This window comes from Bufo gargarizans, chromosome 1 (assembly GCF_014858855.1).
Source record: "Bufo gargarizans isolate SCDJY-AF-19 chromosome 1, ASM1485885v1, whole genome shotgun sequence".
Classification (NCBI taxonomy): domain Eukaryota; kingdom Metazoa; phylum Chordata; class Amphibia; order Anura; family Bufonidae; genus Bufo; species Bufo gargarizans.
The window spans coordinates 119709855-119736696 of record NC_058080.1 but is presented as its reverse complement, the minus strand read 5'-3'; the positions used below and the strand labels follow the sequence as shown (position 1 = coordinate 119736696).

The 26842-nt window shown below is 44.8% G+C and overlaps 2 protein-coding genes across 3 annotated transcripts in view; one reads left to right on the top strand and one right to left on the bottom strand.

Annotated features, from left to right (window-relative positions):
- Window positions 1-7639, bottom strand: part of LOC122933694 (zinc finger MYM-type protein 1-like) — a 32249-nt gene extending 24610 nt beyond the window's left edge. Inside the window, exon 1 of the transcript XR_006388557.1 lies at window positions 7286-7639. The gene's annotated coding sequence lies outside the window, so the exon portion shown is untranslated. The remainder of the gene's footprint in view (window positions 1-7285) is intronic.
- Window positions 7640-9913: 2274 nt separating this feature from the next.
- Window positions 9914-26842, top strand: part of DCTD (dCMP deaminase) — an 82063-nt gene continuing 65134 nt past the window's right edge. Inside the window, exons 1-2 of one of the 2 annotated variants that reach the window (XM_044288431.1) lie at window positions 9914-10174; window positions 13570-13653. The gene's annotated coding sequence lies outside the window, so the exon portion shown is untranslated. The remainder of the gene's footprint in view (window positions 10175-13569; window positions 13654-26842) is intronic. The other variant, XM_044288512.1, reaches the window with a different exon arrangement.

The following is a 26842-nucleotide window of genomic DNA, read 5'->3' as shown; positions in this document are numbered from 1 at the left end:
ATTTTTGGAAGCCCTTTCACTTAGTGCATAGGCTTTATGAGTGTAGGAGTCCCACTACCTAAACAATTGTACCACAATGTGAATAAGGCCCTCCATTATGTGATATACAGGTTGTATCAGAGTGCTTCTTCCTTGTAATTTTTGGCAGCACTTGCACTTTATATACTATACAGGAAAGAATGTTTCCTAGTAATTTTTCCTCTAAAATCAATTTTATCTTCGGTTTTGTGCGTATTAGTGTCAGTCTGTAAAAGCGGCATACTACTCAGTCAACATCAGTCCCAGAAGTGACCTGGGAGTCCAAGATGCATCCAGACATCCTCCTCATGCTGTTCCCGAACCATTTTGGTGGTGTTTACATCAATTTCTGACCTTTTCCAATGAACCAGACACCTCCCCTCTTCAGAGCAGGGGGTGCCTGGTTTAATGCTCAGGTTTTCCCATTAACTTCCATTGTGCTCGAGTGCTCGGTAGAGCACCCGTGCATCCCGAGGTTTTCGAACCGAGCACCCAAACACCCGAGCATTTTGGTGCTCGATCAACACTAGTCACCTTACATCACAAAAAGTGTAATAGCAAGCGATTAAAAAGTCATATGCACTCTAAAATATTACCATTCAAACCATCATCTCATACCGAAAAAAAATAAAATGAGCCCCTACATAAGACAGTCGTCCAAAATTTTAAATACATTTTTTTTTTTTAAAATGCTTTATTATGCAAAACTGAAGCAAACAACCCAAAAAAGTCATATTTGGTATTGTCGTGTCTGTAACAACCTGCTCTATAAAAATACTGCATGATCTTACCTGTCAGATAAACATTGTAAATAATAAAAAATAAAAACGGTGCCAAAACAGCTATTTTTTGTTACCTTGCCTCACAAAAAGTGTAATATAGAGCAACCAAAAATCATATGTACCCTAAAATAGTACCAATAAAACTGCCACCTTATCCCGTAATTTCTAAAATGGGGTCTCTTTTTGGAGTTTCTACTCTAGGGGTGCATCAGGGGGTCCTCAAATGTGACATGGCAACTTAGAATTATCCGAATGAAATCTGCCTTCCAAAAACCATATGGCGTTCCTTTCCTTCTGCGCCCTGCCGTGTGTCCGTACAGCAGTTTACAACCACATATGGGGTGTTTCTGTAAACTACAGAATCAGGGCAATAAATCTTGAGTTTTGTTTGGCTGTTAACCCTTGCTTTGTTACTGAAAAAAAAATGATTACAATGGAAAATCTGCCAAAATAGTGAAATTTTGAAATTTCATCTACATTTTCCTTTAATTCTTGTGGAACACCTAAAGGGTTGAGGTTTGTAAAATCAGTTTTAAATACCTTGAGGGGTGTAGTTTCTAAAATGGGACAATTTATGGGTGGTTTCTATTATGTAAGCCTGTAAGTGACTTCAGACCTGAACTGGTCCTTAAAAAGTGGGTTTTGGATGTTTTCTTAAAAATTTCAAGATTTGCTTCTAAACTTCTAAGCCTTCTAATGTCCACCAAAAAAAAAATGTAATTTACAAAATGAGCCAAACATGAAGTAGACATATGGGAAATGGAAAGTAATAACTATTTTAGGAGGTATCACTATCTGTTTTAAAAGCAGAGAAAATAGAAATTTTGAAAATTGAAAATATTTCCAAATATTTGGTAAATTTTGTATTTTTTTCATAAATAAAAATGAAATATTTTGACTCAAATTTACCACTGTCATGAAGTACAATATGTGAAGAGAAAAGAATCTCAGAATGGCTTGGATAAGTTAAAGCGTTTAAAAGCTATCACCACATAAAGTGACACATCAGATTTGCCAAAATCGGACTGGGATTTAAGGTTAAAAGTGGCTCGGTAGTGAAGGGGTTAAAAAATGCACCCTTAATCTGATTTTAAAAGAACAAAACACATCTCTAAAACCAAATAATGATGAATCTTACCCAGTGTCACTCTATAACCTTTAATTACTATTTTACTTAAGCAGAAAAACCCATGCAGGGCCTGGAATGAAGCTAATGAGCCTTGTCAGTGGTCAGCAGGTGCCAGCACTAGAGCATCAGTCCATCTGTATGATCATATACCATCAACCAAGAAGACAAGAATCCCAGCAGCAGGAAAAACTAATGAAGGGAAATGCCTGGAGATGATCAATTCCCTAGCAGAGTAATTAACCTGCAATAAACACAGCTAAGTGTCAAGTTTCCATTATAAACTGTTTGGCATGGAGATATAACACACTAGCCGAATACCTCTACCATGGGTCAGCGAAGGCTATGTTCTTTAGTTGTTCCATAACAAAACTACATTCTGGCAAATACATGAAACAATGATTTCCGTAAACTAGAGACTACTGAAAGAATGCACACTTCTAAAGACCGATGATAAATTCATTGTATCTGAGAAGAGCCAAGGAAAGGAGATGGGGAGAAGCAAGAACGGTGATAAGAAGATGGTTACATGTGATTGGTGTTCTTTAGAAGTTAGTGCCTCTAGGCTATCAGCAAGAGTTGTATCTCTCTCATTTTCCTCTTGTTAGAAAGCCAGGCGGAAATCCATTTCTAAGGCTCTGCAGTGTGAATAAAGCAACAAGACGTACCGTATATCCATTCCTGACCATCTGGGGCCTATTTATCAAGCTCTGAATTCACGTTGTGATATAAAGTCTCACAGCTTGACTTTTATCGGTATGTTTCAGACTTGTTGACCTACTGTGAAAATTTCCATACCTAGTATAAACTCCTTTAGTAATGACTAGCTCTTCAAAACTTTTCCCCAACTGTCTTACAACACTAGGCACAAAGTACATTGAAGTTTTATGAAGACCAAGTCGTATAGACTAGCCTTTATGTGTAAATCAAGAGAGCTTTTCACCCCGTTACTCCTAATTCAAATGCTAGAGAGGAGTAATTAATGGCTCAGTAAGCAAGCTATATGGATTATTTTTCACATATCCAAGTGTGAAATGACCTATAAACCATGGGTGGGATGCTTGATAGGATTATCAGTCCATTACACTGTAGAATTATATTAAGATGGCAATCAATAGACACAGTGGACTGCTTCTTTTTGTCTTCAAAGAGAGTGTTAATAAATAGGACTGAAAAAAAAAATGAATAGATCAACATTGGACTTTTCACATGTTAAAATAAAGACCTTTTATTAATTTGGGAAACAGAAACTAATATTGTGACATTTCAGATAATTATTAGTGCCCTATCTGATAGAGGGAGGTAAGCCTAGAGATAAGAGGGATATGTCTGAATAGGTTATATGCTTTGGAGCAGAATATTTGCGTAAAAAGCACAGTAAATCCTGACAGTGTCTCCTAGGGAAAATAGTGTTTCCTATATAAGTATGTACACAGAAGACTGACAATCATCTTGTGTGCTATGGGTAATCAGGACTCTAGGGCAGCAGAAATCATCTGCCAGGAAGGGTGTAACAAGTAACCATGGGTTTCCACCAGGACCATTTCCATCACCAAGTTTAAAAGTTGATGACTGGTCTACCTACCTGTAACAGTACAGGTATAATGCATACAGAGATGTTCAAAACTATGTCACAGTACAGGAAGAAGGTTCACAGCGATGTCACAGTACAGGGATACTGCACACTATGATGTAATGTTGATGGCAAGATTATGTGCACAGTGATATCACAGTGTTACAGATCTGTGAGTGTGGACCCACTTTGCCAACAAACTGGTTTGGTTTTGGGCTAAATCCTAAGGGCGTTATTCCAATGCTCCCCTGGTATTCACTCTTTAACCCCTCTACAGGAATCTTGACTTCTCTGCAGGGAAACAACCAGACCTCTACCTCGTGGCATAGTTGCAGTATAGTTGACAGCTGACCCAATGGTGTCAGGGACTCTGGTGCAAGCACCAGGAGCTCAGAATAACATAAATGGACCAAAACCACACAAAAAACGCAAGTATAGCCTGTCACTTAGGTTTCAATGCTGGTTTTGACATCCAGGAAGCACACTGGAAGTGTAGATGAATGCAGACTGGCAGGCAGGGTAGAAGTGCAGACATAGGCAGGGCTGGCTCAGTGGTTGGTAGGAATACAGACTAAGCCAATGGACTGGGAAAAACTAACCAGGCTAGGGGTACCTGAGGAAGGATTTGGATGCATGCAGACTGGCCTATTAAGGCGCTAAGGAGGCAGAGGCTGGAGCACAAGGCAGAAGCATTGAAGTAGCAGCATGGTGAGCTCTGGTATCATGCCTGCAGGTCGGAGCAGGCAGACATAGGCTGCTGACCTAACAGTACTTCTTCCTTCCTTATGCGCCATCTTCTTCAGTCTGGCTCTAAGCAGACACTTCTTCACAAGAAGAGAAGCATCAGAGTTTTCCTAGGGTACCCAACAGTCTCTTCACCTCAAGAATGTTCTTGACTTCACAGGCATGCATAGAACTAACTAGAGCCACAGTCACTACTTTGGCAGGATCCATGGGATGTTGTGGGTTTTTCTCTTGGGTAATGAAATGCAGAGATCTTGACAGGACATTGGCTTTGAAGGGTTTCTGTCATCATAAATTACGTTATGTAGCTGACTGACATTAGCGATGGGCTAATATCAGCAGTACATAACAGTGGGCTTTCTAAGTCTCTGCCTGCCGCTGTTTTCTTAAAATAAACACTTTTACAATATGCTAATGAGCCTCTAGGTGCTACGAGGGCATTGAATCAACACCTAGAGGCTCGGTCTATGCATCCTTTGGCACGCCCAGGTCACTTTGATTGACTTGCAATATCTCCTCTTCGTCCAGTAAATCCTGTGTCCTTCACTCACTGCACCTGCGCCAAATAGTAAACGGGACGGCACGGGATTTACAGGACGAAGATGAGATATCGCCCTGGGCGTGCTAAAGGGATGCGTAGACCGAGCCTCTAGGTGGTGATGCAACGCCCTCATAGCACCTAGATGCTCATTAGCATATTTCAAAAGTGGTTATTTTAAGAAAACAGCGGCAGGCAGAGACTTAGAAAGCCCACTGTTATGTACTGCTGATATTAGCCCATCGCTAATGTCAGTCAGCTACATAACGTAATTTATGATGACAGAAACCCTTCAATCTGCGTCGTGTAAATCCTGTGCCGTCGTCCCGTTTACTATTTGGCGCAGGTGCAGTGAGTGAAGGGCACGCTCCTGCTGCCGGCCTCACTTCACTTACTGCGCAGGTGCCGGCCCGTTGAATATTCGGCACAGTAAGGAAGGGCGGCAGCAAGAGCGCGTCCTTCACATATTGTGCCTGCGCCGAATAGTAAACGGGACGGCGCAGGCGTGGGATTTACTGGACGAAGAGGAGTAATCGCAAGTCAATCAAAGGGACCTGGATGTGCCAAAGGGTGAGTGGACCGAGCCTCTAGGTGCTGAAGCAATGCCCTCATAGCACCTAGAGGCTCATTAGTATATTTTAAGTGTTTATTTTAAGAGAACGGTGGCAGGCAGAGACTTAGAAAGCCCACTGTTATGTACTGCTGATATTAGCCTATCGCTAATGTCAGTCAGCTACATAACGGAATTTATGATGACAGAAACCCTTTAATGTTTTTGCTCTTCTTCTTCCTGAAGAAAAATCCAGCTCTGGCTAGAAAAGTTGATTTGCTAATGGGTGTGGAGACCATGGCAGTAAGTTACTGGTACTTCTAGAGAGTGTAGAGATATAGAAGGATAGTTTTAATGTTATGGCCGTTCAGAGTGGAACGATCCTGTTCTGTTCTACCCCCCTGCTTTAGGGAAGTGGAGTTTCCCACATTCTGCAGTAAGGGAGGAAAAAAACTGTTAGAACCAGTTCTAGCTCTCCCTGCATAGGGAAGACAGCAAGGGTCAGGTCTCATGCTGAGATGTGATCAAATTCCCAGTCTGAGCGCTGCAGCTCAGCTGGATGACACAAAGCAGAAAGTTACAGACAACTCCAGTTCCAGGAAGAAATCATCCCCTGAGAAGATAACTGTGAGTAAAATCCAGAGACCCTAGGAGTAATTCCTGCCACAGTATAGAGCTACAAAGCAGATGTCTTTTCCTGCAAGCTCCAGGTTGATAGAGCAGAAGATAAATCCCTGCCAACCATTGCCAATACCTGCTGGGACCTAAGAAAAAAGCTGTATCTTGCTTGGATGAAAGTTACAATCAGTAAAGACAAGTTTGAATGTCACCAAAAGTCTGGATCTCAATTTCTGCTGCAAATTCCTCTATTACTCCCACTATCACTACCCTCAATTTATTGCAAGTGAGCCAGGAGTCCAGCCGTACCCAGGTAGGAGACACCGTTGACCCCATTACCACTACCATACAGAGACATTACACCACTCTGGCATTCCTAAACTGGGCGTGAGTTATAACACCTTTGAAGGGCCCTGTGACAATACCCTGCGCACACTGCAATTGGCGTCACAAACAAACTATAGGCCAGGCATGCTCAACCTGCGACCCTCCAGCTGTTGCAAAACTACAACTCCCAGAATGCCCGAACAGCCTACAGCTATCAGCCTACAGTAGGGCATTGTGGGAGTTGTAGTTTTACAACAGCTGGAGGGCCCCAGGTTGAGCATGCCTGCTATAGACTATTATACCCATATCCTGACCCACTGCATTAAAGTGGCGTCAGTATACCCGCATACTGGTAACTGCACAAGGAAGTTCAGTCAGTCTGCAACTGAGTCAGTTTTTTCTGCGCCGGTGCAAACAACCTCTCCTAGCAACCATCAGTGAAAAACTCATTGCATCTGGATGCAATGCGTTTTTCACTGAAGCCCTATTCACTTCTGTGGGGCCAGAAAGCAGAATATAGAACATGCTGTGATTCTCACGCAATGCAGAAATGATGATCACTTCACACATTGCACCTGCGCGGAAAACTCGCTTGTGTGAAAGGGGCCTTAAAAAACATATAATGATGTCACATGTAAGTATAATACACACATGATGCACTATACAGCATACAGTAGTGATGTCACAACACAGAAAAAAATACAAAAAGTGATATAGAGAAGCGATTATGCACACTGCAGGGGTAACCATTGGGTACTATACTCATAGTAAAACTTAAAATGGGATTGCATTACATTTTTTATGTCACTTTACATATACTTCATTACTAAATGCATCATATGTTTCAGTGGATTTTAGTTTTTAGACTCCATTGCAGCTGCTATGCCTGCTACCCTGGTAATTATGCCCATCAGTTTAACTAGGAAAGGTTGAGGCCCCATGTAATAAAAATAAAAATTAACCATTACTCATCTGTTAAGTCCTCTGCTGCTACCAATACAACACTAACCTTCTATGTTCATGAGCTGTCTTGCATGCAGTCTCCTCAGTTGGCAGATCATGTTAGACCTCCCCCTTGAATACCAGGGCAGTCATGGAGGGAGTCAGGAGCACATCTAAGGGGCTATTCACACCAAATTTTTCTAGGCGGAACTTTGGCACGGACACCACAGCAAAATTCTGCCTGAAGCCGCACTGGGAGGCAGCACTGAAGATCTCGGAGCATCTGCAACCACGCCGAGAAGGGACATGCCACAATATTCAGCGCTGCTTCCCATTAAAAAGAATGGGAGGCAGAAACGATGCGGCTGCTGGATGAATTTCGGTAGGTTGTCTGGGCCAAACTTCTGCTGGAAAAGAATGCTGTGTGAACGCCCCATAACAATTCAGATGAGAAACAGAAACTCCTCTCTGACTCGACAGTTCCAGGCAGCTTAGGCTGGTTTCACGTCTTCGTTTCGTTTTCAGTTCTTCTGATCCATCCGAAGAACTAGAAAATAAACAAAAGAACAGATCCTGTATTTTTGGCATCCATCTATTTTAGCTATTTGCATCTGAGATTTGTTAATTTAGATGGAAAAAAAATACTTCATGTAGGACTTTTTATCCCCTTCTAAAATGGAACTCATATACAGTCAGGTCCATAAATATTGGGACATCAACACAATTGTAACATTTTGGGCTCTATACACCACCACAATAGATATGAAATGAAACTAGATGTGCTTTAACTGCAGACTGTCAGCTTTAATTTGAGGGTATTTACATCCAAATCAGGTGAACGGTGTAGGAATTGCAACAGTTGCATATGTGCCTCCCACTTGTTACGGGACCAAAAGTAATGGGACAATTGGCTTATTAGCTTTTCCATGGCCAAGTGTGTATTATTCCCTCATTATCCCAATTACAATGAGCAGATAAAAGGTCCAGAGTTAATTTCAAGTGTGCTATTTATATTTGGAATCTTTTGCTGTCAACTCTCAAGATAATATCCAACAAACTGTCACTATCAGTGAAGCAAGCCATCATTAGGCTAAAAAAACTAAATAAACCCTTCAGAGAGATAGCAAAAACTTTAGGCGTGGCCAAAACAACAGTTTGGAACATTCTTAAAAAGAAGGAACGCAACGGTGAGCTCAGCAACACCAAAAGACCCGGAAGACCATGGAAAACAACTGTGGTGGATGACGAAGAATTCTTTCCCTGGTGAAGAAAACACCCTTCACAACAGTTGGCCAGATCAAGAACACTCTCCAGGAGGTAGGTGTATGTGTGTCAAAGTCAACAATCAAGAGGAGACTTCACCAGAGTGAATATAGAGGGTTCACCACAAGATGTAAACCATTGGTGAGCCTCAAAAACAGGAAGGCCAGATTAGAGTTTGCCAAACGACATCTAAAAAAGCCTTCACAGTTCTGGAACAACATCCTATGGACAGATGAGACCAAGATCAACTTGTATCAGAGTGATGGGAAGAGAAGAGTATGGAGAAGGAAAGGAACTGCTCATGATCCTAAGCATACCACCTCATCAGTGTAGCATGGTGGTGGTAGTGCCATGGCATGGGCATGTTTGGCTGCCAATGGAACTGGTTCTCTTGTATTTATTGATGATGTGACTGCTGAAAAAAAGCAGCACGATGAATTCTGAAGTGTTTCAGGCAATATTATCTGCTCATATTCAGCCAAATGCTTCAGAACTCATTGGACGGCGCTTCACGGTGCAGATGGACAATGACCCAAAGCATACTGCAAAAGCAACCAACGAGTTTTTAAAGGGAAAGAAGTGGGATGTTATGCAATGGCCAAGTCAATCACCTGACCTGAATCCGATTGAGCATGCATTTCACTTGCTGAAGATAAAACTGAAGGGAAAATGCCCCAAGAACAAGCAGGAACTGAAGACAGTTGGAGTAGAGGCCTGGCAGAGCATCACCAGGGATGAAACCCAGCGTCTGGTGATGTCTATGCGTTTCAGACTTCAGGCTGTAATTGACTGCAAAGGATTTGCAACCAAGTATTAAAAAGTGAAAGTTTGATTCATGATTATTATTCTGTCCCATTACTTTTGGTCCCTTAACAAGTGGAAGGCACATATGCAAACTGTTGTAATTCCTACACAGTTCACCTGATTTGGATATAAATACCCTCAAATTAAAGCTGACAGTCTCCAGTTAAAGCACATCTTGTTTGTTTCATTTCAAATCCATTGTGGTGGTGTATAGAGCCCAAAATGTTACAATTGTGTTGATGTCCCAATATTTATGGACCTGACTGTATATGAGTTCCATTTTAGAAGGGGATAAAAAGTCCTACATGAAGTATTTTTTTTTCCATCTAAATTAACGAATCTCAGATGCAAATAGCTAAAATAGATGGATGCCAAAAATACAGGATCTGTTCTTTTGTTTATTTTCTAGTTCTTCGGATGGATCAGAAGAACTGAAAACGAAACGAAGACGTGAAACCAGCCTAAGCTGCCTGGAACTGTTGAGTCAGAGAGGAGTTTCTGTTTCTCATCTGAATTGTTATGGGGCGTTCACACAGCGTTCTTTTCCAGCAGAAGTTTGGCCCAGGCAACCTCCCGAAATTCATCCAGCAGCCGCATCGTTTCTGCCTCCCATTCTTTTTAATGGGAAGCAGCGCTGAATATTGTGGCATGTCCCTTCTCGGCGTGGTTGCAGATGCTCCGAGATCTTCAGTGCTGCCTCCCAGTGCGGCTTCAGGCAGAATTTTGTTGTGGTGTCCGTGCCAAAGTTCCGCCTAGAAAAATTTGGTGTGAATAGCCCCTTAGATGTGCTCCTGACTCCCTCCATGACTGCCCTGGTATTCAAGGGGGAGGTCTAACATGATCTGCCAACTGAGGAGACTGCATGCAAGACAGCTCATGAACATAGAAGGTTAGTGTTGTATTGGTAGCAGCAGAGGACTTAACAGATGAGTAATGGTTAATTTTTGTTAATGTTAGAATTGTGTCGCTGTCCCAATATTTATGGACCTGACTGTACATGGTAAAAATATATGATCCGTATTTTTTTTTGTTTGGCATGGGAGAAGGAATTATGTGACTCGCATTCCCGGCACCTGACCTCTGAGAGGACGCTGTGATCCATGCAATTAACCCCTCCCTCCCCAGTATTAATCATTGGTGGCAGTGGCCACAGGGTCCCCCTCCCATCATTGGTGGCAGTGGGCAGTTCCGATTGGAGTCCCAGTAGTATAATGCTGGGGCTCCAATCGGTTACCATGGCAGCCAGGATGCTACTGTAGTCCTGGCTGCCATGGTATGTTAGTGAGCAGCATTATACTCACGTGTGCCGTGGCCGCCGGGCGCTCCTTCTTCTCATAGGTCTGTGCGGCGTATTGCTAATGCTATAAGCATTAGCAATGCGCCGCACAGACAGAAGAAGGAGCGCCCGGCGGCCACGGCGCACGTGAGTATAATGCTGCTCACTAACATACCATGGCAGCCAGGACTTCAGTAGCGTCCTGGCTGCCATGGTAACCGATCGGAGGCTGGGGGGCTGATCAGAGGCTGCCCCATACAGTAGTGTCTCCTTGTGGCTGTTTCCATACAGTATAACGTCTCCTTGTGGCCCCCATACAGTATAACGTCTCCTTGTGGCTGCCCCCATACAGTGTAACGTCTCCTTGTGGCCGCCCCCAAACAGTGTAACGTCTCCTTGTGGCCGCCCCCATACAGTGTAACGTCTCCTTGTGGCTGCCCCTATACAGTATAATGTCTCCTTGTGGCCCCAACTGTTTTCTTCTAAATGGGCATTTATCGCAATATATATCGTTATCGCGATAAATTTCTTAATATCGTTATCGTGGGAATATTTTTGATATCATCCAACCCTAGATGCAATATGTGTATCCTCTACTCTTTTGACTGATTGTTTGCCAGGCTAGGCCTCCTAACATTTTGAACCCGATAGTTACGCCCATTCTTGACAGGTCCGATTTAAGCATTGCTAAAGATCCTAGAAACCAAAATCCATCAGATCTGCTTGGCTCTTCATACTAGTTTTACTTGTAATTGTCATTTTTGAATGCACTAGAGATTTCCAAATCATAGCTATAATCACTGCGTGTTATAGTAACTGATTAAGAATCTTATAAACATGACCACGATGATACTCTATGGTCGGGTATATTATTCTTTATTTTTCTAGAAAATAATGAATCGCTGAGCATACATCTAATTGTCAATACATATAAACTCAGACTATAACAGCACCATTAAAGCTTAATTCCTCTAAATTATATAAAATCATTTTCCCAAATACTGCAGAATAAGGGCTCATGCACACGATCGTTGGATGTTTTGTGGTCCGCAAATTGGGGATCCGCAAAACATGGATACAAGCCCTGTGCATTCATCATTTTGTGGAACATTCGGCCCCTAATAGAACAGTCCTATCCCGGTCCATAATGCGGACAATAATAGGACATGTTTTTTTTTTTTTTTTTTACGTGGAATGCCCATGCAGACATAAGGACACGGAATGCATGCAGTCTTTTGCGGGTTTTTTTTCAGGTTTTTTTGGTGGCCCCATTGAAGTGAATTGTTCCGCATATGGGCTGCAAAAAACCCAAACTGACACTGAAAAAAAATATGTTTGTGTGCATGAGCCCTGAGACAGTGAGGAAAATGTACTCACAGATTTGTTTTATTTTTTTGTGGCGTAAGAATTTGCAGATGATTGCACATTTGTGCAATAATTTGTGACTATTCACTTATTAAAAGTGGTGCAAAATATGGGTGGGGTTTATCAGGAGTGGGCAGGGCTTCCATCTGTTCAACATGTTTATTAAAGGGGTTGGCCACTTATGGTTATTGTTGACCTATGTGTTTGTGAGATGATTATATGGCACTTACTATTATAGCCTTTGTTGAAATTCTGTGCCATTTTCTATATTTCATAAGGTCTGCTCCCCTGTTTACAAAGTCTTTCGTGCTGCCCACACAGAGGTCCTGTCCATTAGGTGGCCGCTGATGGAGGGTCGTGTGACCAAGCAAATCATCTCTATGTGAGGTTTCCTGCATTTAAATACACTGCACCTGCCATCTGCACTTCACTGCTGGGAGTTTAGTGCAGGTGCCGTGTATTAAAATGGAGGAGACATCACATGGAGGTGATTTTCCTGGTGACCTGAACCTCCATCAGTGACCTCTGTGTGGATAGCACAAAAGACTTTAGAAATAAGGTGGCATAGCTTATGTAGAATATAGAGAATAGTACAAAACTTCAACAAAGGCTATAATAGTAAGTGCCATATAATCATCTCACAAACACAGTGATCAACAGTGACCAGAAAGTGGCCAACCCCTATAAGTTTTAACCCAGAACATGGCGTATAAAGTGGCACAAATATATGCCTATCTTGCTTAAAGGGATTGTCTCACTTTGGCAAAAGGCATTTATCATGCAGGTAAAGTTAATACAAAGCACTTACTAATGTATTGTCATTGTCCATATTGCCTCCTTTGCTGGTTTGATTCTATTTTTCCATTGCATCATATACTTTCCTTGGTCATAACCTTCTCGCCCTATGCAAACTTCCACAGTCCCAGCCACTAGAGAGTCCAGTGGTTTTTCCTATAGTGTACAAGCATGGCCACTTCTGCTGGATTGCAGGGCGGTCGTAACCATGGAAACGAGAAGTATACAATGCAATGGAAAAATTAATCAAGCCAGCATAGGAGGCAATATAGACAATCACAATACATTAGTAAGTGGCTTACATTAACTTTCTCTATATAACAAATGCCATTTGCTGAAGTAAAGACAGCCCAAGTTCTACCAACATTCTTAAGCGTAAAAGGTTACTAACATTTTTTTTTTACTTTTGATATGTCATTGAGCCATATCAAAAGTTTAGTTTTGTGGGGGTCTGAGTGCTAATATCTACAGGTAGAACAAGAAAAAAATATGTCCTTGCTTTCTTATGGGAGCCCAGTTATCATTGACAGTGGGCTTCCTGCTCCCACAGCTGCTCTACAAGGACTTCAGGAACAGATAAGTGCGGACCGCCCAGACGTTTGTAGTCAATAAGCGGTCCAAAAGTGGTTAAAAGGCAATTGATAAAAGTTGTAATGATTTACTTTTAGCAAGTTGCATTTGTTACTATTTAATTTTACTGCCTGCAGGCAAAAGAGTTTGACAAGTTCCAAAACTACGAAACCTATAAATGTACAGAGATATGTTATTTAACAATTCATAAATTATCCAGTATAGAAATGCTGTTTACCGGAGCTCTGCTAATGATACATTACTTGTTTCTTCATTAGTGCAAACGCATATGACCCCCAGTGTCTCACTGAAAACAATGATAGTTCCAGCCTCATTAGAACTACAGCAGATGGCCTATTAAGGTATTGCTGACATTTTTATCCATTTTGGCTTGCTGAGTAAAACTGTCACCTTTACACATCTTGTAAAATATCAAAGGAATTATCCACATTTAAATGAAATCTACCACCACTAGATTTCTGTGTTCTCTGTAGCACTTTTGATTTTGCCCCCAGTCTACATGTTTGATGGTATGAAAATGCTGGGATGAATTACAACCACAAGTAAACACGTTTTTGTAACATCCCTGTTTCCCTAGTGTTCTTGAAGTAGACTTTTCATCCACTATATGAAATCCCACCTTCTTGTTGTATAGTTATAGGATTTGTTTATCTGTCATGACAAATAAAGGCGACATTAAAACTAGGGAGAGGATGGAGCAGAGACTTAACTAGAACATTTCTCATTACTGTTATGACTTTCAGTCCTTCTTGATATGACCTAGTTTGAACTATAAAAGCTAATCACCAAAGAAGTTCATTTTAGCAATACGTGTATCTTTTCTCAGTTCCAAGATTCATGGAAGATTTTGAACATTATTGTGAGACCAAATTCTTAATGCGTACTTGAGTTTTCAAAAAGTTTGCATAATTACTATGCTTTTTTGTACAATCATAACTGTGAGGGAACTGGTGTTTTTAGGGTTCTCAACTATAGTCTCTTTCAGCCATATTATTCCCTTTTTCAGCTGCACAGCGAGATGCATTTCCCTCAGAAGCAGGAGGCATCTCTCTTCTGTTGACTCTTCCAGTACTGTACGCAGTGACCTCACTTCCCTTACTTCCCACTATGAACAGATGAGAGATGAGCTTCTCTGCTTTTCAGAAACAGTGTAGAAGCAGTGCTTCTATCAGGCTCGGTATCTCAGCTAGCTGTGACAAGCCCCCATTTCCTGTTAACCCTCTTCTGAATCTCTGATATCAGGGATGGGTCTTGCCTGACAACTGGCAGTGGACTGCAAATTAGGTGGAAGTGAGACCCCTAGTGGCCATGACTTTACAGCTTTTTCAGGTGGATGCAGGCATATTTTTTAAATAAAGTGATTTACAATTTTGCTAGTTACAACATCCTCTATTAAATTAAATTGTGTGAAAGTACAGTGACTCTTTAAACCTCTTCCAACCAGATGCTTGCAGTGTGCTAGTACAAACTGCCACTTGCCCCTTGAATAATTAATAATGCCTCTGTGCCCCTTGAATAAATAATAATGGCTGTGTGCCCCTTGGATAAATAATGATGGCTGTGTGCCAATTTAATATATAATAATGGTGGTGTGCCTTTTCAATATAAATAATAGCCGTGTGCCCTTTGAATATATAGTAGTGTCTCTGTGTCCATTGAATACATAATAATGCCTCTGTGCCCCTAGAATGAATAAAAATAATAATAATACCTCTGTGACCCTTGAATAAATAATAATAATAATGCCTCTGTGTCAGTGTTGGGCGAGCATGCTCGGCCGAACCGCTGTTCGGCTCGAGCATCACAATGCTCGGCACATGACGGTACTCGGCCGAGTCTCCTCCCTGCACGTTTCTCGGCTGCTATGCAGCTAATAAATGTGCAGGTAAGTACTGCCCTCACTGTAATGCCAGTAGCCATGTTGGCTACTGGCATTACAGTGATTGGCTGACCGGAACACGTCATCGGGTGCTATATAGCACCCGATGACGCATGTTCGGCTCATTTGTAGTCAGGGAGAGCTGCGCTTCGGAAGAGACAGAGAGTGTAGGGAGTCTGATCGCAATCAATTTAGTAGAAAAACGTTTCAAAGACCCAAAAGACTATTTGTGTGTGGTGGCAGGCTGGCAGTATTTTATAGATACAGTACAATTTTTTTCCCCCATCATTTTCAATACTTTTTATATAGAGGGTGTCTACAGTGACTTGTGACATCTGTCCAATACCTTCTGTGTGTCAGGGCCAGAGACTGAAAAAATATAAGTGAAAATTACTATATTTTTTCCATTATTTTCAATATTTTTATATAGAGGGTGTAAGGGATACCACCCCCCGTGCCCACTTGACGTCAACTACGTCGAGCTCAAGTGACGTGGTATGGTCCCTGGTTACCAAGACGTGACATTACGCCCTCCTAGAGAAGAAGGTAAGGTCAGCTTGGTACAGTTTACACAGACACCTCCTGTCCACGCGGGCACAGAGAGGCAACAAGCTGCCACAGTGAAACAGCGCTTTCTCAGCCTGGGTATTCTGCCACCAGCTTCTCGTTTGATATAAGACCGATCCGCTAACGGGATTATATAGGGTGAGAAACCAACCCGCGGTAGCTTATAACTAGGCCAAAACACGGACATGGGGATTCGTGATCGAGATACAAGACAGCACAAGATTAAATTATATATTTAATTGCCTTAAGGGCACACTAGATCACACACTATACACAAAGAATATATACAGTGGTCTGAGGTTACAGGTAATATGGTACAAACAGAATTACACAAAATTAAAGTCAGTTACTGGGTAGATAAATGTTCCTTTGGGTTATGGTTAGTCCTTTGCTGTATTCACATGGAGGGCAGTCATGTCAGCTGGTTGCAGGTCCCTCTAAACACATGGCTTGATGTGACCCTCATTCAGAGAAAAGACACGCCCGCTTGCTGGCACAAGCCTTTTAAACTGTAGCCAGCCCCTCCTTTGGGAAGGGTCCACTCCCCCTCTTCTGGGCTGGCATTAAATGACCCACAAAACCCTTTAGGGTTCATAGCTCTAGACCAGAACGTCACAGGGTGATGGTTCTGGGACCAACAGATCCACCTGGGTTCTGGCTACAAGTAGAGTCCAACATGGTACCGTTATTTGGTTTCTGTGGAGAGATTTGTATATCTCCCTTCCATGGCATCCCATCACCAAACTAAGACCATGGGCATGTTCATCGTGGCCACCGGGACACAAATATATATCCGGTTTGCGCCTGTGATGGCTGGGCAATTCATGATTCCTTATAAATCACCAGTTCCATGCTGTCTGCTAGATTTGATTGAACTGAGGAATGGCTTAGACCCCCTGCAGGGAGGTTTTTCTGCAGGATCCTTTCTGTCTGAATGGGGTGTGAAATTGTAAATAAAGGTGGCCTGCAAGAAGTTCCCTGCCATATGGCTGGGGCTTTGAATCAGGGCCCTCCTGTGGAGTTCACTACCTCTGCTATCTTTCAGCAAAAGGTGGGTGTAGGGACATGGCAGACACCCTCCTCACAGAGGGTGTCTGCAGTGACTAGTGACATCTGTCCAATACCTTCTGTGTGTCAGGGCCAGAGATTGGAGAAATATAAGTGAAAATTACTATATTTTTTCCATCATTTTCAATACTTTTTATCTAGAGGGTGTCTGCAGTGACTTGTGACATCTGTCCAATACCTTCTGTGTGTCAGGGCCAGAGATTTGAGAAATATAAGTGAAATCTATTTTCCTTTTTCCATACTTTTACGTACTTTTTTAATATACTGTGCTTGCTGAGCTGTAACATCCGTGCCACATCTTCTGTGTCAAGCATGCATAAAAAATTTGATATGAAGAAAGCGAGCACTAAGGGACGGGGAAGTGGCCGTGATGCTAATGGTTCACGCAGAGGCCGTGGCCCTAGGCGCGTTGAAACAGTGCCTGCTGCCAGAGCACAAGAAAAACAATCATCCAAGATACCTAGCTTCATGTCCCAGTTTGCAGGGCGTCGCAGGACAAAACTCTTGAAGTCAGACCAGTGCGACCAGGTGGTTGGTTGAATTGCAGCAGATAATGCTTCCAGTCGGTTAAGCACCACCCTGTCTTCCACCAAGTTCAGTCTCAGTAGCCAAGAGTCTCGTCAACAGAATTCTCTCCCAGATCCTCCTTCCTCCCACCATGGAGAGTCTGGCCAAACAAGTGATCCCACACTCGGAAATGCAGAGGAGCTTATTTCATCGCCATTACTTGATTTGTCCCTCTCGCCAAGCAATCTTGAAGAGGGACATGAGATCTTTTGCCCTGATTCCCAACCTCTTGAGCATCCACAGTCACAAGAACATGACGACGGGGAACGGCAATTAGTGTTTAATGAGGTGGATGATGATGAGACACAGTTGCCAATCAGTCAACCGCAATTACTGTTTTAAGAGGTTGATGAAGAGGATGAGACACAGTTGTCAATCACTGAGGTTGTGGTTAGGTCATCAAATCAAGAGGATGATTAGAGTAAGGAAGTGGAAGAGGAGGTGGTGGACGATGAGGTCACTGACCCAACCTGGGAAGGTGGAAAGCAGAGCGAGGACAGCAGTATAGAGGGGGAAGGATCTGCAGCACCGCAACAGGCTGGAAGAGGCAGTGGGGTGGTAAAAGGGAAAAGGCGGGCCACACCAAACAGTCCCGCAACTGTTCCACGGAGCACCCCCTTGCGTAAATCTCCCTTGCCAAGGGGAAGGTGTTCCACAGTATGGCGCTTTTTTGAGGAAAGTGCGGACGACAAAAGAATAGTAGTTTGCAACCTGTGCCACACCAAAATGAGCCGGGGCATGAACACTAGAAACCTGACCACCACCAGCATGATCTGCTACATGGCATCCAAGAACCGTAATAAGTGGGACTAATGCCTGGGTCCACAATCTGTGTCTGCGGGTCACACCACTGCCTCCTCTACCCCTATGGAATGTGCTGGCCAATCGCCTGTCGAAGGCGCAGTCGAGGATGCCTCCTGCCCTGCTCCTGGACCTTCGCGAGCACCATCAGCGACCACATCCACTTCCCTGTCCCAGCGCAGCGTCCAAATGTCATTACCCCAGTCATTTGAATGCAAGCGCAAATACCCAGCCATAGCACTAAATGCGCACCTTTCAAAATGACTGGCCCTGGAAATGTTGCCATTTGTGGACACTGAGGCCTTCCGCAGCCTGATGTCGGCGGCCGTCCCGCGGTACTCTGTCCCCAGCCGCCACTATATTTCAAGGTGTGCCATGCCCACCTTACACCAACATGTGTCCCGAACCGTCACACGTGCCCTGACCAACGCAGTTACTGGGAAGGTCCACTTAACCACGGACACATGGACAAGTACTTTTGGCCAGGGATGTTACATTTCCCTGACGGCACACTGGGTGAACATTGTAGAGGCCGGGAGCGAGTCGTACCCTGGGATGGCACAGGTGCTACCGACGCCAAGGATTGCGGGCCCTACGACGATCAGGGTTTCCGCCAGCACCTACATTATTGGCTCCAACCCCCACTTCTCCTCCTCCGCCTCCTCCTCCATTTCCACCTCAGAATTATCCGCGTGCAGCACCAGTCAGCCATCAGCCCGTAGCTGGAAGCAGTGTTGCACTGCAGTGGGGAAGCGCCAACACGCCGTGCTGAAGCTGATATGCTTAGGGGATAAACAGCACACTGCCGCAGAGCTGTTGCAGGGGATAAGAGACCAGACTGAGCTGTGGCTCTCGCCACTCAACCTACAACCAGGCATTGCTGTGTGTGATAATGGCTGTAACTTGGTGGCGGCTTTGGAGCTCGGCAAGCTCACACACATCCCATACCTTGCCCACGTCTTAAAATTAGTGGTTCAGCGGTTTCTCAAAACCTACCCCAATTTGCATGAGCTACTAGTGAAGGTGCTCCGCGTGTGTGCACATTTCCGCAAGTCATCGACAGCTTCAGCCGGTCTGTCAACGCTGCAGCAGCGCTTTAACTTGCCAGCTCATTGGCTGTTGTGCGACGTGAGCACGCGCTGGAACTCCACGTTTCACATGTTGGCCAGGCTTTGTGAGCAGCAGAAGGCAGTAGTGGAATACCGGCTGCAACATGGTCGTCGCCTTTCCAGTCAGCTTACGCTAATCAGAAGTGAGAAATGGGCATGGATGTCTGACCTCTGTGACGTTTTAAGAAACTTTGAGGAATCAACACAGATGGTGAGCGCCAATAACGCCATTATCACCGTAACGATCCCACTTCTGTGTGTACTCAAACGCTCGCTGCTCACAATTAAGGACGACGCTTTGCATGTGGAAGAGGTGGAAATGGGGGAAGAAGACATTACACAGGATGATAGCCAGACCACCCTCAGTTTGTCTTCTCAGCGCGAATTGGACGATGAAGAGGAGGAGGAGCAGGAGACGGTTGCCTCAGCTACAGAGGGTAGTACCCATGGAAGTTTTATTCCATCTGTTCAGAGAGGGTGGGCAGAAGAGGAGAAGGAGGATGAGGAGATTGAGAGTGATCCTCCTGATGACAACAGCAAAGTCTTGCCTGTTGGTACTCTGGCACACATGGCTGACTTCATGTTAGGCTGCCTTTCCCGCGACCTGTGCGTTATACGCATTTTAAACAACACGGATTACTGGGTGTTCAACCTTCTCGACCTCTGCTACAAATAGAACTTCTCAGTGATGCAATGTATGCCTCTTCCAGCCTGTGTCCCGCTCTGTATGGCTCAGGCGGCGCAATGACGTAATCGCGCCACCTGCACCGGACTCTGATAGACTGCAGGCGTAGTGCCTGTAGCCTGTCAGAGGAACGGGCAAGGGAGACGCCTCTCCCCTGCCCCACCGTTCATCCGTATCGCCGTCCAGAGGATGGCGATACAGATGAATATAGACATGAGCGCTTGCACAATGGAAGCTCTCATCTCTCCCTGCCGCTTCCACCGCCGCCGGGCCCCCTAGTGGCCGCGGGCCCTCGGTCCATGACCGAGTGCCCTAATAGTCAGTCCGCCCCTGATAGGACATGCTCTATCTTTTTTGCGGGGACACGGAATGGAAGTGAGGATGCGGACAGCACACGGTGTGCTGTCCGCATTTTTTGCGGCCCCATTGCAATAAATGGGTCTGCACCTGTTCTGCGGACCCAGTCATGCGGACGTGTGAATGGACCCTTATGCTGTGGATTTGCTGCATAAAAATACGCTAGAAACACAGATCGTGTGCATATACCCTTAAAGGGGTTATCCGAAACTATAAACTGCCCCCCATATGCTAAGCTCCTCACGCGGAATATACTTACCCCTCTTCCTGCGCCGCTCCTGGTCCCCACACCGCTGCTGCTCTTCCCTGTGAACGGATGACAACATCCGGTGTCGGGGTGGGGAGCAGCCAATGGCAGACGGGGACAGGGATGAGCCTCCATGGCATTGCCGGTGACGCTAGGCGCTAGGGAGGCTTGTCCCTGACTGCCATTGGCTGCTCCCCCCGACACCAGATGTTTTAATCCATGCACGGGGAGAAGCGGCAGTGTGGGGACCAGAAGCGGCACAGGAAGCAGGGTAAGTATATTTTGCGTGAGGAGATCGGCATATAGGGGGCATTTTTTTGGCACTCCAGCTGTTCAGAAACTAGAACTCCCAGAATCGTCTTCACTTCTATAGGAGTTACAAGAACATCTGCGTTATTGTGCATGATAGGGGTTGTAGTTTGAGAGCAGCTGGACTCGGAGGTTGCTGATCCCTGGGTTTCATGCAGTTCCTGAACAGGGGTCAAGTCCTGGGAAAAAAAGTGTGGGAACTCACCCAAGATCCACTGCAACCCCCCCCCCCCCCTCCAAAAAATAAAAAAGCACAGAAAATCTAGCATGCTGTAATTTGTGTCGCTGCGGACTAAAAAATAAATTAAAAAAATAGCACTTTTAGAAAAGTTTGTCCTGGGATTCGATCTCATGACCTCTACACAGCAGAAGCAAGGCATATGCCCTCACAGCTATGAAAGCTGTCTAGCTTGCTACTTAAAAAAAATATATATATAAGACTTCTACTGTAGGTAACTTTGCCCACTGTGTATGGATGTAGCAGAGCTGGGTGTGTTGGGGCAGCTGTCATGTGTATGGTTGTACACTAGGTATCAGTACACAAGGTATCAGTAGAAGTATCAGAAAAAGAAAAAAAAACACTTTTAGTTTGTCCTGGGATTCGAACTCATGACCGCTACACATTACAGGCAAGGCATTTACCCTCACAGCCATAAAAGCTGTTGAGGTAGTTGCTTAAAAAAAAAAAACTAAGACTTCTACTTATACCTAGTGTACTGATACCTAGTGTACAACCATACACATGACAGCTGCCCCAACACACCCAGCTCTGCTACATCCATACACAGTGGGCAGCTGTCATGTGTATGGTTGTACACTTGGTATCAGTAAACTAGGTATCAGTAGAAGTCTTATAAAAAAAAAAAACACTTTTAGAAAAGTTTGTCCTGGGATTCGAACTCATGACCTCTACACATCAGAAGCAAGGCATTTACCCTCACAGCCATAAAAGCTGTCAAGGTAGCTGTTTAAAAAAAAAAAAATAAGACTTCTACTTATACCTAGTGTACTGATATCTAGTGTACAACCATACACATGACAGCTGCCCCAACACACCCAGCTCTGCTACATCCATACACAGTGGGCAGCTGTCATGTGTATGGTTGTACACTAGATATCAGTACACTAGGTATAATTAGAAGTCTTATATTTTTTTTTTTTTTTTTTTTTTTTTTTTTTTTTAAGCATTTACCTAGACGGCTTTCATGGCTGTGAGGGTAAATGCCTTCCTCTGATGTGTAGAGGTCGTGAGTTCGAATCCCAGGACAAACTTTTCTAAAAGACATTCTAAATGATCTCGTAGTGAAGGAGATGATGTCATTAGGGGGCGGGGCGCCATGAGAGGAGTCGCAGGCAGCGGCACCGCACAGACAGCTTCCTCTCAACTGAAGCCGCCCCTCCTCCCTTAACCTGCCCTGCACAGTGCGCTCCGTCTCCCCCTGTGAATCTGATTCAGCCGTGTTCTCCTGGCTTGAGGCTGAAAGGGAACGGCGTTCCTGCCATGAAAAAAGTGCAGGAACGCCGTTCCCATGCGTTCCCCCTCCACTCGACCCCTGTTCCTGAACCATTTATATAAACCCTGCATGTGATTCTTGTATCAGGCTGGAGGAGGTCAGTGCACAGCCATTACCACTGACTAACCTATGACGTCTACACAGAGACATCACCCATGCACCCTAACAGACCCCACTACTCATAAGAGGAGGAGGAGGCAGCTACAGAGCAGGGGGCAGCGGTGGCCATGGGGAGGGTGGCGGAAAGCCGTTGCTACAAGTCTCAGGGTTGCTACAACTAAAGCCTCAGGGTTGATACAGCGGCGTCCCTAACACCCAAGCAGAGCAACAGTGGCACACAGATTGCAGGATGCGCCCGTATAAAAGGCGCAAGACACAGCCCAGATACATTATCCCGGGGACCCGTCCACTGCGCGCAGCCATGGCAGACATCCAGAGCCTCAACGAGAAGTGCAATCTGCTGTTTGACAAGCGTAACAACTTGATCAAGAACTATCATGTGAGTAGCCCGGCCACGCACGGTACTGTATATGACATGGGCTGTGATAGTGGGGCATGAGTGCCTGTCAGTGTGCTGAGCAGGCAGATAGGCACACGTACATGCCCTCTATGTGCCCTGTGTTATACGGTACTTCTCAGCAGGTACAGCCTGTGTAATTGGATTACATGATTACTGTATGTACACAACCCCGGCTGGAGAGACAGCGGTAATCAAGGACGCTCGTTGTCATGGAGACAGGAAGCTCGTTCGAGGCGGAAACCAGTGCCAGCTCTTATGTTATCAGCACAAGTGTATTACTGTACCCACTAGAATAAGTGTATGACTGTACTCACTAGACTGGACTATACAAGTGTATGACTGTACTCACTATACTGCACTATACATGTGTATGATTGTACCCACTATACTGGACTATACAAGTGTATGACTGTACCCACTATACTGGACTACACAAGTGTATGACTGTACTCACTAGACTGGACTACACAAGTGTATGACTGTACTCACTAGACTGGACTACACAAGTGTATGACTGTACTCACTAGACTGGACTACACAAGTGTATAACTGTACTCACTAGACTGGACTACACAAGTGTATGACTGTACTCACTAGACTGGACTACACAAGTGTATGACTGTACTCACTAGACTGGACTACACAAGTGTATGACTGTACTCACTAGACTGGACTACACAAGTGTATGACTGTACTCACTAGACTGGACTACACAAGTGTATGACTGTACACACTAGACTGGACTACACAAGTGTATGACTGTACTCACTAGACTGGACTACACAAGTGTATGACTGTACTCACTAGACTGGACTACACAAGTGTATGACTGTACTCACTAGACTAGACTACACAAGTGTATGACTGTACTGACTGGACTACACAAGTGTATGACTGTACTCACTAGACTACACATGTGTATGACTGTACTCACTAGACTGGACTACACAAGTGTATGACTGTACTCACTAGACTGAACTACACAAGTGTATGACTATGTCCATTAGACTGGACTATACAAGTATATACACCAGATGAAGGGCCACTACTGCACAGTTTAGGCATCACATAAATATATATCTTGTTGAGACGCAATGCACATAGTAGTATTTCCTTCTCCTAGTTTTATATATCAGTATGCTATTTACCCCAGCAGCTTCAATAAAAAAATTGTATATTGCAGTTTTGAGGTGTTTATTTTGCCTACTGCATTTTTGCGACTATGGTGCAATGTGTCCATTTTAAACATAAAGAAAATTTTGAAAACAGTATAAGGGCTGTAGTTTTGGTCCACATCTGATCTGTGTTTTTTGCAGATCAGATGCAGACCTATTAATTAGTGTTGTGCCAGATATTGGGAAAAATATTACTGACAACAAATATATATATTTTTTCCATAATTTATCCACACTTTGCCTATAAACAGTGTCTGCAGTGAATTGTCACATCTGCGCTGCAATAGCGTGTGTGTGTGTCAGGGCCAGATATTGGGAAAAATATTAGCGAAAACAATTATATTTTTCCATAATTTATCCACATTTTTCCTATAAATGTTGTCCCTTATAACATATAACATTTAATATGAAGAAGGTGAGCATTAAGGGATGGGGAAGTTGCCGTGAAGCTGATGGTGCACGCAGAGGCCGTGGCCCTGGGCGCAGTGAAACTGTTTCTGCTGCCTGAGCACAAGAAAAACAATCATCCAAAATACCTAGCTTCATGTCCTAGTTTGCAGAGTGGCGCAGGACACCACTCTTGAAGTCAACCCAGTGCGAGCAGGTGGTCGGTTGGATTGCAGCAGATAATGCTTCCAGTCGGTTAAGCACCACCCTGTCTTCCACCAAGTCTAGTCTCAGTAGCCAGGACTCTGGTCCACACAATCCTCACCCTGATCCTCCTTACTCCCACCATATACAGTCTGGCCAAACAAGTGATCCCACACTCGGATATTCCGAGGACCTCTTGGCATTGTCATAAATTGATTTGGCCCTCTCGCCAAGTACGCTTGAAGAGGGACCTGAGATCTTGTGCCCCGATTCCCAACCTCTTGAGCATCCAGAGTCACAAGAACATAATGCTGAGGAACGACCACATCCACTTCCCTGTCCCAGCGCAGCGTCCAAATGTCATTACCCCAGGCATTTGAACGCAAGCGCAAAGACCCAGCAACCCACCCACAGGCCATAGCACTAAATGCGCAGCTTTCCAAATTACTGGACCTGGAAATGTTGCCATTTAAGCTTGTGGACACTGAGGCCTTTCGCAGTCTGATGTCGGTGGCCGTCCCTCGTTACGCAGTCCCCAGCCGCCACTATTTTCAAGGTGTGCCGTGCCAGCCTTACACCAACATGTGTCCCTTAACATCACACATGCCCTGACCAACGCAGTTACTGGGAAGGTCCACTTAACCACGGACACATGGACAAGTGCTTTCGGCCAGGGACACTACATTTCCCTGACGGCACACTGGGTGAATGTTGTGGAGGCCAGGAGCAACTCGTACCCTGGGATAGCACAGGTGCTACCGACGCCAAGGATTATGGGCCCTAATTCCATCAGGGTTTTCGCCACTACCTAGGGGCTCCAACCCCCACTTCCCCTCCTCCGCCTCCTCCTCCACTTCCACCTCCGAAGTATACATGTGCAGCACCAGTCAGTCATCAATCGGTAGCTGGAAGTAGTGTAGCACTGCAGTGGCAAAGCGGCAACAGGCTGTGCTGAAGCTGATCTGCCTAGGTGACAAACAGCACACTGCTGCAGAGCTGTGGCAGGGGATAAGAGACCAGACTGAGCTGTGGCTCTCACCACTCAACCTACAACCAGGCATGGTTCTGTCTGATAATGGCCGTAACTTGGTGGCGGCTTTGAAGCTGGGCAACCTTAGACACATCCCATGCCTTGCCCACATATTCATCCTTGTGGTTCAGCGGTTTCTAAAAACATACCCCAATTTGCCTGAGCTACTGGTGAAGGTGCGCCACGTGTGTGCACATTTCCGCAAGCCACCGACAGCTTCAGCTGGTCTGTCAACGCTGCAGCAGCGCTTGAAATTGCCAGCTCACCGTCTGTTGTGCGACGTCAGCAAGCGCTGGAACTCCACATTCCACATGTTGGCCAGGCCTTGTGAGCAGCAGAGGGCAGTTGTGGAATACCAGCTGCAACATGGTCGTCGCCTTCCCAGTCAGCTTCTGCTATCGAGGAGTGGCCATGGATGTCTGACCTCTGTGAGGTTTTACGCAACTTTGAGGAATCAACACAGATGCTGAGCGGGGATAACGCTATTATCAGCGTAACCATCCCACTTCTGTGTCTTCTGAAACACTGACTGCTCACAATTAAGGACAACATTACACAGGTTGATGATAGCCAGACCACCTTCAGTTCGTCTTCTCACAGCGAATGGGAGGCTGAAGAGGAGGAGGAGGAGACTGTTGCCTCAGCTACAGAGGTTAGTACCCATGGAAGTTTAATTCCATCTTTTCTGCGTGGGTGGGCAGAAGAGGAGGAAGAGCATGAGGAGATTGGGAGTGATCCTCCTGATGACGACAGCGAAGTCTCGCCTGTTGGTACTCTGGCACACATGGCTAACTTCATGTTAGGCTGCCTTTCCCGCTATTACTGGTTGTTCACTCTTCTCGACCCCCGCTACAAAGAGAACTTCTCATCTCTCATTCCTCTGGTGGAGAGGACGAGCAAAATGGTGCAATACCAGAAGATCCTTGTTGGAAAATTGCTTCAAATTTTTCCGTCTGACAACAATAGCCGCAGGGTCCGTACTTCCTTGGCCAACCAAGGAGGGGAGACAAGGGGAACACACAGCAGTTCCAACAGAGGCAGGGCAACACTCTCCAAAGCCTGGGACAGTTTCATGACACCCCACCAGCACCCTCACCCTGAAATTTTTTGG